Source organism: Spermophilus citellus (assembly GCF_964194105.1).
Source record: "Spermophilus citellus genome assembly, chromosome: 14".
Classification (NCBI taxonomy): Eukaryota; Metazoa; Chordata; class Mammalia; order Rodentia; family Sciuridae; genus Spermophilus; species Spermophilus citellus.
The window spans coordinates 2,124,613-2,145,097 of NC_138194.1; positions in this window are offsets into that span (position 1 = coordinate 2,124,613).

The window sequence follows — 20,485 nt, forward strand, 5'->3', positions numbered from 1 at the left end:
GAAGCCTGGCTCCTCCCCTCCCCGGGCGGCGGCGGCCGCCGCCGCCGCCCGCCGCCGCCGCCCGCCGCCCGCCGCCGCCGCGACCCTCTCCTCGCCCTTTCCCCGGCCGCAGTTGCTGCCGTCGCCGCTGCCTCGGCCTACCAGAGACCTGCCCGCCCGCGGCTGCTCCGGACCTAGATGATCAAGACATAATGGGAGCATTTTTAGACAAGCCAAAGATGGGAAAGCATAATGCCCAGGGGCAGGGTAATGGGTTGTGATATGGGCTAAGCAGCATGCAAGGTTGGCGAGTTGAAATGGAGGATGCACATACGGCTGTGATCGGTTTGCCAAGTGGACTTGAAACATGGTCATTCTTTGCTGTGTATGATGGGCATACTGGTTCTCAGGTTGCCAAATACTGCTATGAGCACCACCAATTCAATTTGATGCTTATTCTTAGTTCTCAACTGTCAATGTGAGATTTATATAATCAGTGTACTGTCTAGTATCTCCAAGAGATATTACTTTTTTTTTCAAAAAACAAAACTTCCTACAAATTGAAATAAATATAATAACGGAATATGTACATTCTAAAAGGCTCTGGAGAAAATAATGGAAGGTGAGACAGAGCAAAGGGATCTCCACCGTGAGGAATCACCTACCCAGAAGGTGGGAAGAAGGGAAAACATGAAATACTTGCTATGTTAGCCTTTTGTCTCCTTAGGAGGGCATATGAAAAAGGCACATTTTTTCTACTTTTATGTACAAATATAACTGTTCAGGTGAGTAATGAGACAGCCTTCACCTGTCTTGAGTCACCCCAGCTATTCAGGTTACCCTAGCTGAGGTTCTGAGGAGAGATATCCCTGCTGCATTTTCTCTGAATCCCTTATCTACAAAATATATGAGCATCCGAAAATGGTGGTTACTCTAAATTTTCTGGTAGGTTCTTCCACAGCAGTAAATAACTGAAACAACCATTTCCTATCCATAGATGCTAAGATACATTTTCTGCATTATTTCCACACTAACTTTTTCTTTTTTATTGATTTTTTAAAAATAAATGACAGCCGAATGCATTACAATTTTTATTACATGTATTCAGCACTATTTCTCGTATCTCTGGTTTTATATAAAGTAGGTTGACACCAATTCGTGTCTTCATACATATACTTTGGATGATGATAGATACAGTGGAAACCTATGAATAAGGGAGATGTAGTAAACACACATGCCCAGAGAACTTGGTAGTAAACTGTATATATAAACACTTGAAATTAATGTGACTCGCTCAATTTTGTTCTTCTTTTCCAAAATTGTGTTAGCTGCTCTAGCCCTTTACCTTTCCTTACAAATTTTACAGTAATCATCTTTACATCTTGTTAGAAATTATTTAGCCTATAAATAAATTTGGGAAGAGTCAATAAATCAAACTTCATTGAGTTTAACAAAACATGAACTCAATGTGTCTGTCCATTTTATTTAGATGATAGATTTCTTTCTCTCCATTTTATTTAGATCTCTGAATTCTTGTTTGTTTTGTAATTTTCAGCTTACAAGTACTATGTATTTTTAGATGTAAATATATTTCATTTTAGATTCATACCTAAGTAATTTTTAATGGTATTATATCTTTGGATTTTGTGTAATTCACACTGTTTATATAATTAATTTTTGTATGTTGAATTTGTATTCTCTAGCTTTACACTTTATACTTATTGATTCTAGGAATGTTTTCATAAATTCCTTGGGATTCTTTACTAGCAGTCATGTCACCTAAATAAATAGTTATTTTCTTCCTTTCTAATAGGTATCACATTCTTTTTTTTTTCTTGACTCATTGCATTGGCTAGTACTTAAATACTATGTTGAATAAGAGTAGTGATAATAGACATTCTGCCTTTACCTTAGTTTTTTTGAGAAAATATTCAGTTTTAGTGTTTGCCAGTGGAAACAGTATACAAATTACCTTTGGCCCAGTGTTCTTTGAATTCCTCATCAGATTATAAGTGAACTGTAAATTCATCTACTCCATCCAGAATCATTTCTCATAACCTAGAGTATTTTCATCTATTGGTAACTAGTGGACTGAAATGATAGCTTCTCTTATTTTGCCTGTGGAACATGAAATAGATGTAAGCACATCAAAAACCAAACACCCCCAAATGCACTTCTGCTAAGTTTTTTCATGTCTCATTCTTCTCTTACTACATTATTTAGAGCACTGACTTTGTCATTATCCACTTTGATACACCTAATCTTCTACACTTACCACATCACCTTCCTCTCTAGCCAGTTATTTCCTAGGAGATACAGTGTCAGAATGGGCCAGGATTACTGACTTTAGCTGCTACAGAAACCAGCTCCACATGTCACACAGACACTTGCACAGATTCCTGTTTGGTCAGGCTTGCATTTCTGGTCCATGATTTGGACAGTGGGAGGGGTTCTTGCCTGTACTTTCAGCAGGCAGGCGTACCAACAGAGTGTGTCAGTGTGCATTGCACTCAGTAAAGTTATAGCCCATAAAACCTGGACCCTGGCATTAATCCTAGTTGTAAATTGTATTTTTTTAAATTGTCTTTAAAATTTTTTAAAATGTTTGTATGTTTTGATATTTCTTTTAATAATAAAATGGGAGTGTTGTACTGGAGGTAACTTCACTAGATGCCATTTTAGCTGTGTGAGTACCGTTTTAGTCATTTTTTTTCTGTTGTGACTAAAAGACCTGATGAGAACAATTTTAGAGGAGGAAAAGTTTATTTGGGGGCTCATGGTTTCAGAGGTCTCAGTCCACAGCCAGCCAGCTCCATTCTTTGGGGCTCAAGGTGAGGCAGAACATCATGGTGGAGGAGTGTAGCAGAGGGAAATGGCTCACATGATGATCAGAAGCAAAGAGAGAGACTCCACTCGCCAAATACAAAATACATACCCAAAGGCGCACACACACACACACACACACACACACACATGACCTATCTCCTCCATCCACACCCTGCCCATGGTTAGTTACCACTCAGTTAATCCTATCAGGGGATTAATTCACTGATTGGGTTAAGACTCTCATAACCCAATCATTTCAACTCTGAATGTTGTTGCATTATTTCACACATGAGCTTTTGGCAGACACCTAATATCTAAACCATAACAAGTACCATTAGTGGTTACCAATTTTGTCTTAGGTGGTGATATTCCCTCTAGCTTTAAATTGCCAAAATGGCAAACCAGCCATTAACTATACTTTCAGGGAAAAACAATAGCAAATGTTTCTCTGGGACATCAATTTAAATCCAAATAATTTTACTACTGTCAAGTGTTTACATTTCTTGACTCACTTCCTCTTTGACAATGACAAACCAAACAGCATTCCCAAAAGATATAAACCATTCTTTTCACAAACATTTATTCTCCCCTCATCTCCTTTCCTTTCTTCCACCCTTTGAAAAATTACTGCTTGAGCAGCATGGACTGCATTGCTTAAAACTGTCAAAATCTTGCAAGTTGACAAGCATGAACAAAGATTAGTCATTGACACAGAGACTCTTCTAGAAATAAGATTAAAGGGACTAGAGTAAGTTGACCTCTAAGCAGGGATTTGATTACATAATTAAGCATATGAAATGCATATAAATTTCTGTAATCTTGAAGGAGTAATACATATTTGTGTTTGGATGGAAGGGTAGCTGTGCCTACGTGACCCTCAGTAGTGTCAGCACAGTCCATTAGCACAGAATGCTCTGAAGACACAGCTATCAGAAGGACATATTTTCTTTTATAACAACTGTGGAACTTGGGAGGGGAGAGATCATTAGAAAGCATATACCTTTTAGCTGTTTATAATTATGTATTTTAAATATAAAAAGGCCAGTTTTTATCACATGGGCAAAATGTCATGTTTTTTAAAAAAAGAATCCTCTCCCTTGTTTTTTTTCCCCTTTCCCCTTACAAACTCTTATATGTAATTTTGTGTAACAATGAGGGTCTCCTTCCATTTCAATACAGTTTCCCTTCTCTCTCCCTTTCTCCCACCCCACTCGTCTCTGTTTAATGTTAGTCTTTTCCTCATGCTCTTCTTCCATGTTCTGATCTTAGTTGCTCTCTTTATATCAAAGAAGACATTTGGCATTTGTTTTTTAGGGATTGGCTAGCTTCACTTAGCATTATCTGCTCTAATGTCATCCATTTCCCTGCAAAATCCCCGATTTTGTCATTTTTTAGTGCTGATGGGGTAGAGAGGGAAAATGAGAGGGAAGGGGAGGGGGGATAGTAGGGGATAGGAAAGGTAGCAAAATACAACAGTCATTAATATGGTATTATGCAAAAATGTGGATGTGTAACCGATGTGATTCTGCAACTTGTATTTGGGGTAAAAAATGGGAGTTCATAACCCACTTGAATCAAATGTATGGAAGATGATATATCATGAGCTTTGTAATGTTTTGAACAACCAATAAAAAAAAAGAATCCATTTTCATGAGAAATGGTGATACCAGACAAATATTTTGGAGTTAGATAACCCCTGTTTAAATTCCTCCAAGCTGCCCAGTACTGCTCCAGTTAGCAAATTATACTGGGATGGAATCATATCTCTGTTAAATTAATTCCAGAGAAGGAGGTAGATTAGTGGCCTTTAGAGACTAGGAAAGGTAACGTGAAGAGGGAGAGAGACAAGTCACACAACAGGTAACAAGAGATAGGTATGAGTAATTATTTCTTGTTTTCTGTAGTGTAATAGAATAACTGTAGTCTATAATAATTCTTGATATATTTCAAAATAACTAGAAGAATCCGATGTTTCCCAACATAGAAATGAAAGTTTTAAGTCATAGAAATGCTAATTACCCTGATTTGATCATTATGTTGAATTATTATACTGTACCCCCTAAATATGTACAAATATGTGTCATTTAAATTGTTTTAAATTGTAGCTGTCATTTTTGTTGAGTTTCCTAATTGCCAAAACGGTGATAGTAGTAGTACCTATATCATAAGGTTATTTTTCCCCATAGCTTTATTGAAGTACAATATGCATACCATAAAATTCAGCCATTTTAAGTGTATAATTCTTTGAGTTTTAGAAATTTAGTCATGCAGGGAGCACCAAAATCCATTTTTAGAATACCTGTTGCAGTCCTAATGGTTTCCTTATGCTTGTTTGCAGTCACTGCCTGCTCCCATACCTAGCTCTTGGCAACCACATACCTACTTACTGTCTCCATAATTTGCTTTTTTTTAGAAAGTTTGTATAAATACAATCATACAATATGTAGTCTTATTTGATTGGTTTCTTTGACTCAGTATAATGTTTCTGAGGTTCATTCATGTTGTAGTATGTATCTGTACTCTATTCCTTTTTATTGTTTAGTAGTAGTAGTACATTGCATGAGTATACTACATTGCATTTATGTACTCACCACTTGATTATTTAGGTTATTTCCACTTTTTTGGCTAGTATACATATAAGTCCTATGTGGACAGTTAATTTCTCATCAACGATAGTAGTAGAATTCTAGGGCATATGTTTAACCTTTTCTAAAAATTGAGATGTAAGTCTAGGATGTAACTCAGAGGTAGAGTGCCTGCTTCTTATGTGCAGGGCCCTATGTTCAATCCCTAGGACCTCCCCCCCGAGCCAAAAAAATTGTGATATAACTCACATACCTGAAATTCACTCTTTCAAAGTAGACAATTTAGTGGTATTTGGTATATTCACAAAATTGTGCACCCATCACTACTGTCTAATTCTGGAACATTTAATCACCCTAAAAGGAACTTCATCCTCCACAGCAGTCACCATAAACCCTGTGCTCACATCTCATGGGAACCTTAATCTACTTTCTGTTTCTGTGGATTTACTTATTCTGGACATATTGTATTTACATTTTATATATAAATCTTTTCTGTCTGGTCTCTTTTACATAGCATAATGTTTTCAGGGTTCATTCATGTGAACTGTTCATCACTGTGGTTTTGATTTTTAGTTCCCTAATGTTAAGCATCTTTTTTATGTGCTCTTTAGTCATTTGCATTTCTTCTTTGGAAAAATGCCTAACCAAAACCTTCAACCATTACAATTGGGTCATTTGTCTTTGTTTGACTTTAAGATACTGCCAAAGTGTTTTCCAAAGTGCTTGTATCATTTTACATTCCTTCTAACAGGAGGGACCTAGTTCTTCTACATCTTCATCAACACAGAAAGACAATAGGGTCAATCCCTTTGATTTTAGTGATTATCATAAATGTAAAGTGGTGCTCATGATAAAATATTTTCCCAACATCTAATGATAATGATTATCTTTTCCTGTACTTATTTGGCATTTTCTTTTTACAAAAGTCCATTAGTCCAAGAGTCTCTTATTAATTATTTCTTTTTCTTTTTTTCTTCTTATTGGGTTTTAAGAATTAGTTACATATTTTGGATATACCTGATATCAGATATATATTTTTACAAATAATTTCCTCTTGTCTGTCAGTTATCTTTTTATTTTCTTAATAATATATTATAGAACAAGGGCTCTTAATTTTGAGAAAACTAATTTATCATTTTTTTTCTTTTGTGAACCATATTTTGGTGTCATATGTAGGAAATATTGCCTGATTCAAGATCATGATGATCTTCTATGTCTTCTAAAAATTATATAAGTTCAAGTACATTTAGATCAGTAATCATTTTGAGTTCAGAACCTCATAATAAACTTTGTTATAAACTTTGTATATAAGTTTAGGTCAAGATTCATTTTTCTTCCTAGACCAGACTAGACATTTTTCCAAAACAGATATCAAAATGGCTAACAAGGATGCTCAACATCATTAGCCATCAGGCAAATGAAAATCAAAATCATAAAGAGGCATCACTATTAGGATGGTTATCATCAGAGACATAATAACAGGTGTTGGTGAAGATGGTCAAAAACAATATCCTTACTCCACTGACTTTTCCTTATGCCTTTTAAAAAATAATTGGATATCTTTGCATGTATCTATTTCTGGGAATTCCTGTTGTGTTCCATTCATTTTGTAATGACACCCTGTCTTGACTGCAATAGCTTTATAGTGAATCTTAAAACTAGATTATATGAACCCTCCAATTTTATTCTTTTTCAAAATTGTTTAGACTATTCTAATTGCTTTAAATCTCCACATAAACTTTAGAACAAGCTTGTCTCTATAATGCTTGAAGTTTTATTACAAATGTACTAAATCTATCAACATCTCAACTGTATTCACCTTCAGTTTTGAAAGATAGTTTCTCTGGATATAGATATCTTGGTTGACAGTTTGTTTCCTGCAGGATGATGACTGTATAATTCCCCTGTCTTTCATCTCCATGTTTTTTTTTTTCTGATAAGAAGTCAGCAAACAGCTGTATGAATTGTTTTTCTCTTACTGCTTTCAAAATTTTCATTTTGACTTTCAGCAGTTTGAATGTGATGTGTCTAGTTGAGATTTTATTTGTGTTTATCGTGTTTGGGGACTACTAAGCTTCTTGGATCTATGGGTTAATATTTTAAAATTTAGGATATTTTGAATATTCTGTGTGAATATTATTACTTCAAACATACTTTCTCATCCTTCAGGTACAACCGTTATACATTACTCTCTGTTCTAGAGGTTTGATGATTTCTACTGATCTACTTTCCAGTTTGTTGATTCTTTCTCCTGCTATGTTAAACTACTGTTGAATATAGTGAATTTTTTTTTTAATTTCTCCATTGAGATTCTCTCCCAACACTATTATTTATTGTTTAACTATTTTCCTTTAAATTTTTATCATAATTTAATATTTTTTATTATTTTAATATATTTATAATAGCTGCTAAGGATTTTGTCTTCTAACTTAAATATCAAGCCTCATAAGCCAGTTTCTGTTAAAGTTTTTTTCTCCTCAATATATTTCCTACTTTCCTGGTGTTTTGCATGTATACTTCTTTCCTGTTGCTGCTCTAACAAATTACTACAAAATTAGTGGCTTAAAACAATACAAATTTATTAAAGTTCTGTCGGTTGGATGTTTTCATGGTTCTCTGGGCCAGAATCATGATGTCAGCATGGCCATATTACTTCTGAAAGTTCTGTGGAAGTTCTCTCACAAATCTGTTTCCTTAACCTTTTCCAGCTTCTAGAGTGGCTCATATTCCTTGACTCATGGTTCTTTTCTGCATCTTCAAAACTAGTAATATGCTACAGACCTATATCTCTAATGAACCTAGATGCAAAAATCCTCAATAAAATTCTGGCGAATCAGATACAAAAACATATCAAAAAAATTGTGCACCATGATCAAGTAGGATTCATCCCTGGGATGCAAGGATGGTTCAATATACGGAAATCAATAAATGTTATTCACCACATCAATAGACTTAAAAATAAGAACCATATGATCATCTTGATAGATGCGGAAAAAGCATTCAACAAAGTACAGCATCCCTTTATGTTCAAAACTCTTGGAAAACTAGGGATAACAGGAACATACCTCAACATTGTAAAAGCAATCTATGCTAAGCCTCAGGCTAGCATCATTCTGAATGGAGAAAAATTGAAGGCATTCCCTCTAAAATCTGGAACAAGACAGGGATGCCCTCTCTCACCACTTCTGTTCAACATAGTTCTCGAAACACTGGCTAGAGCAATTAGACAGACGAAAGAAATTAAAGGCATAAAAATAGGAAAAGAAGAACTTAAATTATCACTATTTGCAGATGACATGATTCTATAACTAGCAGACCCAAAAGGGTCTACAAAGAAACTATTAGAGCTAATAAATGAATTCAGCAAAGTGGCAGGATATAAAATCAACACGCATAAATCAAAGGCATTCCTGTATATCAGCGACAAATCCTCTGAAATGAAAATGAGGTCAACCACTCCATTCACAATATCCTCAAAAATAATAAAATACTTGGGAATCAACCTAACAAAAGAGGTGAAAGACTTATGCAATGAAAACTACAGAACCCTAAAGAGAGAAATTGAAGAAGATCTTAGAAGATGGAAAAATATACCCTGTTCATGGATAGGCAGAACTAACATCATCAAAATGGCGATATTACCAAAAGTTCTCTATAGGTTTAATGCAATGCCAATCAAAATCCCAACGGCATTTCTTGTAGAAATAGAGAAAGAAATCATGAAATTCATATGGAAAAATAAAAGACTCAGAATAGCAAAAACAATACTAAGCAGGATGTGTGAATCAGGTGGTATAGCGATACCAGACTTCAAACTATACTACAGAGCAATAGTAACAAAAACAGCATGGTACTGGTACCAAAACAGGTGGGTGGACCAATGGTACAGAATAGAGGACACAGAAACCAACCCACAAAACTACAACTTTCTTATATTCGATAAAGGGGCTAAATGCATGCAATGGAGGAAGGATAGCATCTTCAACAAATGGTGCTGGGAAAACTGGAAATCCATATGCAACAAAATGAAACTGAATCCCTTTCTCTCGCCATGCACAAAAGTTAACTCAAAATGGATCAAGGAGCTTGATATCAAATCAGAGACACGACATCTGATAGAAGAAAATGTTGGCTACGACCTACATACTGTGGGGTCGGGCTCCAAATTCCTCAATAGGACACCCATAGCACAAGAGTTAATATCTAGAATCAACAAATGGGACTTACTCAAACTAAAAAGTTTTTTCTCAGCAAAAGAAACAATAAGAGAGGTAAATACGGAGCCTACGTCATGGGAACAATTCTTTACTCCTCACACTTCAGATAGAGCCCTAATATCCAGAGTATATAAAGAACTAAAAAAATAGACAATAAGATAACAAATAACCCAATCAACAAATGGGCCAAGGACCTGAACAGACACTTCTCAGAGGAGGACATACAATCAATCAACAAGTACATGAAAAAATGCTCACCATCTCTAGCAGTCAGAGAAATGCAAATCAAAACCACCCTAAGATACCATCTCACTCCAGTAAGATTGGCAGCCATTATGAAGTCAAACAACAACAAGTGCTGGCGAGGATGTGGGGAAAAGGGTACACTTGTACATTGTTGGTGGGACTGCAAATTGGTGCGGCCAACTTGGAAAGCAGTATGGAGATTTCTTGGAAAGCTGGGAATGGAACCACCATTTGATCCAGCTATTCCCCTTCTGGGTCTATTCCCTAAAGACCTAAAAAGAGCATGCTACAGGGACACTGCTACATTGATGTTCATAGCAGCACAATTCACAATAGCAAGACTGTGGAAGCAACCTAGATGCCCTTCAATAGATGAATGGACAAAAAAATGTGGCATTTATACACAATGGAGTATTACTCTGCATTAAAAAATGACAAAATCATAGAATTTGGAGTGATAATGGATGGCATTAGAGCAGATTATGCTAAGTGAAGCTAGCCAATCCCTAAAAAACAAATGCCAAATGTCTTCTTTGATATAAGGAGAGTAACTAAGAACAGAGTAGGGAAGAAGAGCATGAGAAGAAGACTAACATTAAACAGGGAAGAGAGGTGGGAGGGAAATGGAGAGAGAAGGGAAATTGCATGGAAATGGAAGGAGACCCTCAGGGTTATACAAAATTACATATAAGAGGAAGTGAGGGGAAAGGGAAAAATAATACAAGGGGGAGAAATGAATTACAGTAGAGGGGGTAGAGAGAGAAGAGGGGAGGGGAGGGGAGGGGAGGGGGGATAGTAGAGGATAGGAAAGGCAGCAGAATACAACAGACATGAGTATGTCAATATGTAAATCAATGGAAGTGTAACTGATGTGATTCTGCAATCTGTATATGGGGTAAAAATGGGAGTTCATATCCCACTTGAATCAAAGTGTGAAATATGATATATCAAGAACTATGTAATGTTTTGAACAACCAATAAAAAAATTAAAAAAATGAAAAATAAAAATAAATCGATGATGGATGACAAAAAAATCTAGTAATATGGCATCTCTTAGACCCTGTTTCTTTTGTCCCATCTCTTTTCTCTGACTACAGTTGCATATGGGTCTCCAGTTTTAAAGCTTGTGTGATAAGATAGTGTCCACCTGTATAATCCAGGATCATTTCATTGTCTTTTTGCCGTGTAAAGGAATAGGTTCACAGATTCTGGGGATCAGGGCATGGACTGATCTCCCTACCACAGAGAAAACATAATGACTGAAAACTGAATATTTTAAGTAATACATTATAACTCTGCATTCTGTTTTGTTATTCCAAAGGTGCTTGATCATTTTGTAGTGCGCTGTTTTTGTAACTTTCTTGGACTTAAACTTCTGTGTGTGCTAATGTTGTCCTTCTTGGGACATGATTCTAGAATGGTATGGCCACATGTGTGTTTATATATTTAAGGGCTTTCAGAAGTGTCTTTTATTGCCTACAATTATGAAAAGACTGTAGAAGACAGATGTAAGTATTGTAATGAAAATCTCATTACCATTTTTTCTCAAGGACTTAATAAGCTAAAGTATCTTTACTGCATAATTTAGTTATAGTGGCTGACCTTAAATTATCATCAAATATTTTACACAGTAAAAAATGATGTTATAAAATGTGATAGGTAAATATGATGTCACAGGCAAAAGCCAGTAACAAAGGACAACACTGTAACCATTGTGAGTATGAAAAGAAAACTATTTACATGAAATCCAATATCATTCAACCTCCCTGGAGGCTTCTGACCAGTTCCTACCACTGTTCCTGCTTATGTCCAAGCTGCTTGTGGGCTAAGAAGCACACAAAGCAGATTTGGCAAAGGGATGAGGATTTTTGCCTACAAGTTGAGCATTGAATGAAAACAGTTAAACACGTTTAATTTGAGAGTTAAAAATATAAGCAATGGTTTCTCTGTTCATTTTTCTGTAAAAAAGATCAAAGTTCAAACTTTGTGGTTCAGAATTGGTTAGCTCTATCTGCAACTTAAGACTTTTCCCTTAAGGAGGTCACTTCTGCAGAACCAACTTGGGTCCTCCAGCCTCAACATGCATCTGAAAAGAAGCAAGTAAACATAAAGGTGAACCAAGTAGAGTTTTTGAACTGTTAGAAAATAAACATTTTTGGAATGGGGATGTAGCACAGAGGAGAGGGGAGGGGAGGGGAAAGGTGGGGAGGAGTATAGTTGTATACACTTCCAAGTGTTCTCCCATCACTTTTATTACCATCTGGATAGTGGTGAGGTCTCAAACCCAAATCTCCTGTTTCCTTTAATGTACATACTATTTTACACTGCTTCCCAGTCTGTTGGCTGCTCCTGAGCCTAAATTGCATGGACATCTAAAATAAACAAAGTGTTTTTTCTTAATATCTGATTAAAGATTCTTTTTAACAATGGGCCATATACAAATAACTCTTAAAAGTCAAATTTGTGAGAAAATGAAAGCCCTGCCTTTTGAATGAAGGATCAATTTGGAAGAAATTGTTAAGGGAAGTATTAATCTTTTTTATATAAAAATGATCTTGCTTATTCATTTTATGGGTTAAAAGAAATCTCATTGTAATATTGTCAAGTTCACTTTTTATGTGTGACACTGTGATTTTGTTGTTATTTTGTTTTTTTCCTCATACTTTGGTGCAAGGAGGGAGAAGGGTGCAGATCCATCTTTCTCAGTGATGGGGGTGATTAGCACATATCATGGACAGACCAGGAGCTGAGGATTCAGTCTGGGCTCTCTCACAAACAAGTGAGAATTCATGACTCTGGTTTCCCTGTCACATCAGAGGCAAGTAGTAGAGGTCATGGAGAAGTACTGATTCATCTCCCACCTGAGAAACAGCACTTGTCCAGACTAACAGAGTGGGTTAATTAAGGTCATGGTTAAAAACTAGTTTTTCTGAGATGGTCTGTCTTTTCTTTGTTTTTTTTTTTCCTTTTAGGATTATTTTTAAACTAGCAACAACAAAAATGTATTATATTACAAATAAAGATGCCCTACCACAAAAGCATAAACAAATTCCATACTTCAGCTGCTTCAAACTAAATAGAACCCAGGGAGCAACAGATGATTGTCTCTGCCTTTTCAAATGTCCTTTGTCTGAGTTACCCATGAGTTCCTACCATTGCTTTAAGACCGAAAGCCAAGCTCAATGTCATGCTCAATGTTGAGTGTAAGCTGCTGCTAGTTCTGCTGTTATTCAAGCTATAGAGTCAGTGTCTGTTGGATATCTTGAATGGTGTGGAAGGTGACTGTTAACTGCTCATTGTATATATCATTCCATTTCTATATAAGGGTCAGAATTTAGTAAAATTTCTAAATCTTTTGAAATTGTGTCAATTAGTATAGGAGTCCCTCCTTCCTCCCTACTTCTGTTACTTTAAATTTTCAATAACCACTTTTATTGCCAAGTTAAATCATACAGTTACAAAAATAGTTTGAAGTTTTCCAGCAGGGTATCATTGAATTTTTAAGTTTATTCTTACATAAATAATATGAGTACTTCACTGGGGCACTACTGTTCAAAGGGCCCTGGCCAAATAACTTCCAAGTGAAACATTCAACTCAAGGTTGTCTTCAGCTCACTATCAATGAATCATGGTACAGAGTATATACCTTGATGAGAAGAGTCATTTCTAAAGGTGAAAAAGCAAATTCCAATGCCCTATTTTTTTTTAGTTATGCAAAATTTCAAACATATATAGAAATAGTGTAATATAATGAACCTTCATAAGTCCATCATCTAGCTTCAGAAATTGTCAACATTTTGTCGCACTTATTTCATCTCTAGCTTTCCCCACTGTTTTTCATCTTTGCTGAATTTTTTTTAATGTGGTTCTTAGTGTTTCTAATCTGTAACTTGCATCAGTCATATATTAGTGACTTTCATTCAGTTTTGAAAATTCTCAGCCATTATGGCAGTGCAATATGACACTTCTGCCCCAACTTCTCTCTTCTCTCATGTGAGTATCCAGATAACATGTATGAGACCTGTGTCCCTGTTTATTTTTTATTTCATTGTCTTTCCATGTTTTATGATGCTTTATTCATTTATGCCACCTTCTAGCTTACTAATTTATAACTGTGACTGATCACAGTTATAATTAATTTTAGTTTTCTATTTTTCAGTTCTGAAATTCCATTGGTTATTTTTATATTATTTCTGTTTTTCCTGCTAGTATTTTTTCCTGTTTTTTTTTGTTTTCAAACAATTATTGTTGTGTGAAAGTGTGTAAGAGTCTGAATATAGGTACCTATATAAAGTCTGTTTCATTGTCCATACATTTTTGTCTTGATTTTCATGCAGTTGTTGTCTTTCTGTTCACTTGGTTATGATTTTTCTGAATGCAGAAGAACATTGCATAGAAAAACTGAAGATAATTCAAGGTTTGGGATAGTGTTATCCCCTTTAGAGAGGTTTACTTTTGCTTCTGGCAGTCATGGTAGAAACATCGCCTCTTGATTTAACAATACTCTGAATGTGATTCACTCTTAATAATAGATGGTCTACTTCTTTCTTACCACAGTATTTGTAGATTGTAGTCCTTTGGGATTCACAAATGAAAGTCAGAAATGTTTGTCAAATTCCCTTCTCATCCTACTTGAGCCCTCAGCTCCAATTTCTGTGTCTCCTTTTCTGTGCAACTACCAAAACCCTTGCTCAACTGGTTGACCTGTCTGTCTCTACTTTCAAATTATCAAAGGGAAAAGTAGCAGAGAATGTAAGGCTACCTTTCAGAGCATCTGTCTTTCCATGAAGAAATCCTTCAAGACCCTGATGCCTCAGTTGCTCTGTGATACCTTCAAACAGATTTCTTTTAAAAAATTCTTTATTTTCTTGTTGTTAGCAGGAGTTGGTCTAAATCACCATTGCTGAAAACAGAAATTCTGATGAAGATTTTTAAATCAAATCTTAGACATTATATAATTTAATGCATGTTTCAGTTTATATCTCTGAAAAATTTGATGTTTTCTTATATGAACCATTTTATGTTCATATGTCTTGATTATTTCAGAAATGTCTTTTTGTTTGAGTTACAATATACAATATACAACATTCTTATAATATACAAGGTCTATTTACTACATATGGTTATTAAGTCTCTTAAGTCTCTTTTAATGAAGATTGTTCTCTTTGCCCAGCATCTTTTTCTTTTTATGCCATTGACTTATAGAAGATCCTAGGTTTACTCTTCCCTAGCACCCACCACCCCCTTATTATGAATTAACATCTGCATATCAGAGAAAACATTCAGCCTTTGGTTTTTTGGGCTTGGCTTATTTTACTTAGCATGATATTCTCAGACTCCATCCATTTATTGGCAAATGCCATAATTTCATTTTTACTTTAGATTAGGTAGAGGAGAGTGAAGAGAGGGAACAAGATATGGGATAGGAAGGATAGTAGAATGAAACAGACATGATTACCTTATGTACATATATGACTCCATGACTGATATGATTCTACAACATGTACAATCAGAAAAATGATATTTACCTCATCTATGTATTATATATCAAAGTACATAAATGCATTCTACTGTCATGTAGAGCTAATTAGCACAAATGGAAAAAAAAATAAAAAATGCATTTGTAATGAAAAAAATATATTTGTTTTGAAAAAAGTTTAAAGTTCTGAAGAATTTCCCATTGTGAGCTTCCCCCTTTCTTCCCTCCAGCTAGCAGATTGCTATGAACTCTGCTCAACAAATACATCCATTCAAGCCCCAAGTGCTCTGGATTTTACCTCTTAAGGCACAGGTGCTGCAGTCTGGCTGGGCACAAATCAGGAGCCACTCAAGCTGCTAGTAGATTTGCCACCACACCTTGCTCTTTCAGATTATTATAATAACCTTTTCAACAACACTGCTCAGACTACAGAAAATCTGTTTTACTGATGCAATTTATCCATGTGGAAAGTTTATATGAAGTAGCCAATGTAGGACTATTTTGTAAAGATTTGTTGGAATAAACAGGGATAATTGGTTTTTAACCTCCTTTCTGAATTACTGTTTGGTATCATAGTTCATAAAAGTGCTGGGAAAGGATGTAAGTTCATTTGTTTGAAATCTATATATTTACATAAGCTCAGTCAAATTTTGTTCCAGAGTTTGGAACTTCAGGACATAGTAACACAAACAAAATATGTTAAAGTTGAGAAATTAAGGACACACACACACACACACACACACACACACACACACATGCACACACAAACACACACACAACTTTTTCTAGGAGCAATTGGTAGTTCAGGCATTATTACTAGTATGTCAGGGTTGGGGCAGGATTCAGGAAGTGCTAAAATCTCACTCAAGCTAAGAGTAGATTACTGGACTCCTCCCTATTTCCCCTAAAATACAAGCTAGAGTGAACTTCATCTGTCAGCAACAGCAGTTGGAAAAATATGCTCGCAGATGGTTTTCTTTTTACATAAATTGACAGCTTTGATATTTGGGTATTTCTGTGTCTTGATCACAGCTGATGAAACACTTGAAAAGCCTTTTATGGATCCTAGATATCACCACAATTTTTTTGTATCACTTCTCCCATATTTCCTTCTCTTTCTTTCTTCCTTCCTTCCTTCCTTCCTTCCTTCCTTTCTTTCTTTCTTTCTTTCTTTCTTTCTTTCTTTCTTTCTTTCTTTCTTTCTTTCTTTCTTTCCTTCTTTCTTTCTTTCTTTCCTTCTTTATTTCTTTCTTTATGTGGTGCTAGAGATTGAGTCTAGGGCCTTGTGCATACATTCTCAGCCCATCTCTCACATTTCTGTTTGATATAAGTGATGATGGTAATTGGGGATTTTGTCTCAAATGTGGTACATTGCTCAAGACAGGATTAATATTCAGTGTATCTAACTCTCTCTACTCATTATAATTTTGTCAAAGAGACACTCAGTAGTTTTTCTTAAATGTAAATATAGATAGAGAGAGTGTCTCATTTTAATGTTCTGCTTTGTTTTCAACATGATTCCCTCTTAACATTTGCCTTTTATAGTGTTGCTAAGGTTATAACTTACTACCTTGCACATTCTGCACACACACTCTTACCGTGAACTTTGCCACTAGGTCCCAATTCTAACTTTAGGTTGGATAGATTCATTCATTCAATCTAATGTTATCTTTCATATGGTTGGTTTTACATATGCCTTTCTATTGCTCTTAACAATACTATTGATATACATATGGTTTCAGATTTGATTCATGTTATGATTTATTCTTCTGTAGTATTGCAATTAATTAAATGTGTCACATAAAAGTAACTATATTATTTGTTTTTTATTAAAGGTTTTGAAGTATTTTACATATTTTATTTCCAAGATGAAAATTTTTTTTGGTCCTTTCTTTTCTTTTCTTTGGTACTGGGAATTAAACTCAGGGGAATTTAGCCATTGAGCCACATCCCCAGACCTATTTTGTATGACATTTAGAAATGGTGTCTCACTGAGTTGCTTAGGACCTCACTTTTGCTGATGCTGGCTTTGAGCTCATAATACACCTGACTCAGCCTCCCACGGTGCTGGGATTACAATTGTGCACCACCACATCCAGCTCTGTTCTTGGATTTAAAAAAAAACATGCTAAAATTTCGATGGGAAATATTATATATTGAGTCAAAATATTTGTCTTTTTAATGATTAATTTTATTAACACACATAGTATTTTATGTGTTTTTCTAATTTTTTATTTAGTTTGTGATAAGTTCTACATATTTTCCTTGAAAGCCATTATACATGTAATGTATTTAACAGATGTAACTTCAGTATAATACTTTTATGTGGTATTTTGTACTCTAATTAAATCAAAAATCTTTCTGGGATCTAGAAACCAATTTTTTTATTTTTTTGAATGTACCTCCTCTTTCCTCCTAGGCCCCAGATTTCCACTGGGTGGACAAGTATAGCTCTAGCCTTATGCTATCCTGTAACTGTACACTGTCATTGTACACACATACTATAATTTCTACAGATCTATGCTGCTTGGTGAGGAGTACTTCATATATACATAAACAGTTTTCATGAAGAAATAACAGCAATTTCTACTCCATCTTTACTTCATGAGAATTTGTTTTGTATCCTCACCAATACTCTGTATTCTTTGGGTTGTTGTTGTTTCTTACTAGAAATTTAAATCAGGGGAACACAGAGACTGGGTCACACATAGTTGCTTAGGGCTTTGCTAAGTTTCTGTGGCTGGTTTTGAACTCAGGACTATCTTGCCTTAGCCTCCCAATCCAATGGGATTATAGGTGTGTGCCATGAAATCTTGTTCTACTTTATTTTTATATTGAAATATATATTATTTCTGAAAATAATTTATTCTTGATATTAAGAAAGTATAGATTATAATTTTTCCCACAAATGACCCCTCTTTTTTGGAGAAGATGTCATTTTTTTTTGGAAAAGAAGTCAGTAGTATCAGATGTATACTTTATTGTTTTCTAAATGGAAAGTTGTTTATTATTATGATGATGATTATGATGATGATGATGATGATGATGATGATGATGCTAGGTATTAGTTTAAAAAGTTTATCTGTTCATATTATTATAAGGTATATAATATTTTCTATAACTTCATAGCATACTTCAGTGTGTATCAAAATGACCTGTTGGGGTTTGGGAGGGGAGGGTTCATGGGGTTAGAAATGATGGTGGAGGGATGCGATTGTGGCTTAGTGGTAGAGTGCTCAACTTAGCATGGGTGGGACTTGGGTTTAATTCTCAGCACCACATAAAAATAAAGGCATTCTGTTGTGTCCATCTACAAAAATGATTCTCTCTCTCTCTCTCAAAAAAATCTTTATTAAAAAATAAATGATGGTGGAATATGATGTATATTATTATATAAAGTACATGTATAAAGAAGTGAATTCATGTAAATATACTTTGTATAAAACCAGAGAAATGAAAAATTGTGCTCTATATGTGTAATAAGAATTGTAATGAATTCTGCTGTCATATATAATTAAAAAGTAATTAAAAATGAAAAATAAATGATGGCAGTATGTTCTAATTGGCAATAAATACTACTCCTTTTACAAATTGAAAAAAAAAGTCTATTGGTCAGTGATAAACTTTATAAAGTATAAAATGTATCCTGAATATTCAGTAATACATAAACCCAGATTTAGGTATGTATAGTGTCTCAGCAAAATTAAAAAAAAAATACTGTAGAGTTCATTTCTTGCAACATATACTCATAATTATATGAGATGCACTTTATAAATATACATATATACTACCATTATATATAATTAATAAATGATTACCACATTTATTTCAAATTAATTTGTCTTTTGAAAACACCAATATATGACACTCTTTGCATATATATACTTGGTGTGTCTTCAAATTTGTTACTTCATGTATTATGTACTTTTCTTTACTCTCCTTTTTATAGAATTTCTTTTTTCAAATTATTGAGATTAGTGAATTTTAGACACTTCAGTTTAACAGTGCAGTCTGTAAATTTTCTTTTTAACCTCAGATAAAATACATTCCACTTTTTATAGGCTTATTATTATGTAAATGACTTTTAAAAACCTGCATATATAACCCCCTAACTTGACCTTACTCTGGACTATTGATATCTGAGTGGAAGGGATCTCAAAGTGATCCATGGAAAAGACAGGATCCAGATGGGTCAGGATGTGAGATTGGTGGATGCTGAGTAGGTAGTAGTGAGTATTCATGAAAAAGTATTGGTGGAATAGCTACAGGTAGAGAAAAAAGTGTTGTGAAGAAAAGAGGGAAAGAATGACCAGCTCAAGAGTTCAGATTTAAAAAGTCTAGTGGTTATGAATTCCCATTTTTACCCCAAATACAGACTGCAGAATCACAACTAATGTATGAAATATGATATGTCAATGCTGCAGTCTTGGCTGGGCACAGAATCACGAGCCACCACACAGCTTTGTAGATTCAAACAGCAATTCTTTATTCCCGAACTCACACCGGCCTCCACACACGCTCTCGGGCAATCCCAGTTCTGCTGCCTCCCAAATCACCTCCTCCACGAGGCTTTTCTTCCCATATACTTTCTGAATCTCACGAGAGCTCAGGCAGCAGGAACGCCCTAATCCCGGCAGCAATAATCCTCAACATCGAACTTCCCTAAAACCCAAGGTCTTAAACTGGGAACGCCCTTAACCCAAGGAGCGGGATACTTCCTCAAACTGCAGGATACACCCTAATCCTGGAACCGCCTTGGTCTTAGAGCAAGGTCATCTACTCAAACACACATGCATGGTCACAGCAAATTTAACATGGGGTACGCTGGCAAGGAAAACGATGCGTCATTCCTACTTGGTAATGGCCCTCAGCATGTCAAGAGTTTTGTAATGTTTTGAACAACCAATAAAAAAAGAAAAAAAAATGAAAAGTCTAGTGGTGGATCAATAGTAGCATGAGGGTAAGGGGTAGTTTATTTGGAGGCAGAAATAAGAGAGAAGCAAAAGAAGAAAGTAACTCTGTCATAGCCCCCAAAAGAAAGAGTCAGATGAATGGATTATGTGTTTATTTTTTCCCACCTTGGAGTGGAATTCATAATTCACAGAGTATGTTTAAGTAGGTAGTATAAAACCATTTCCAAGTAGCTTTACAAA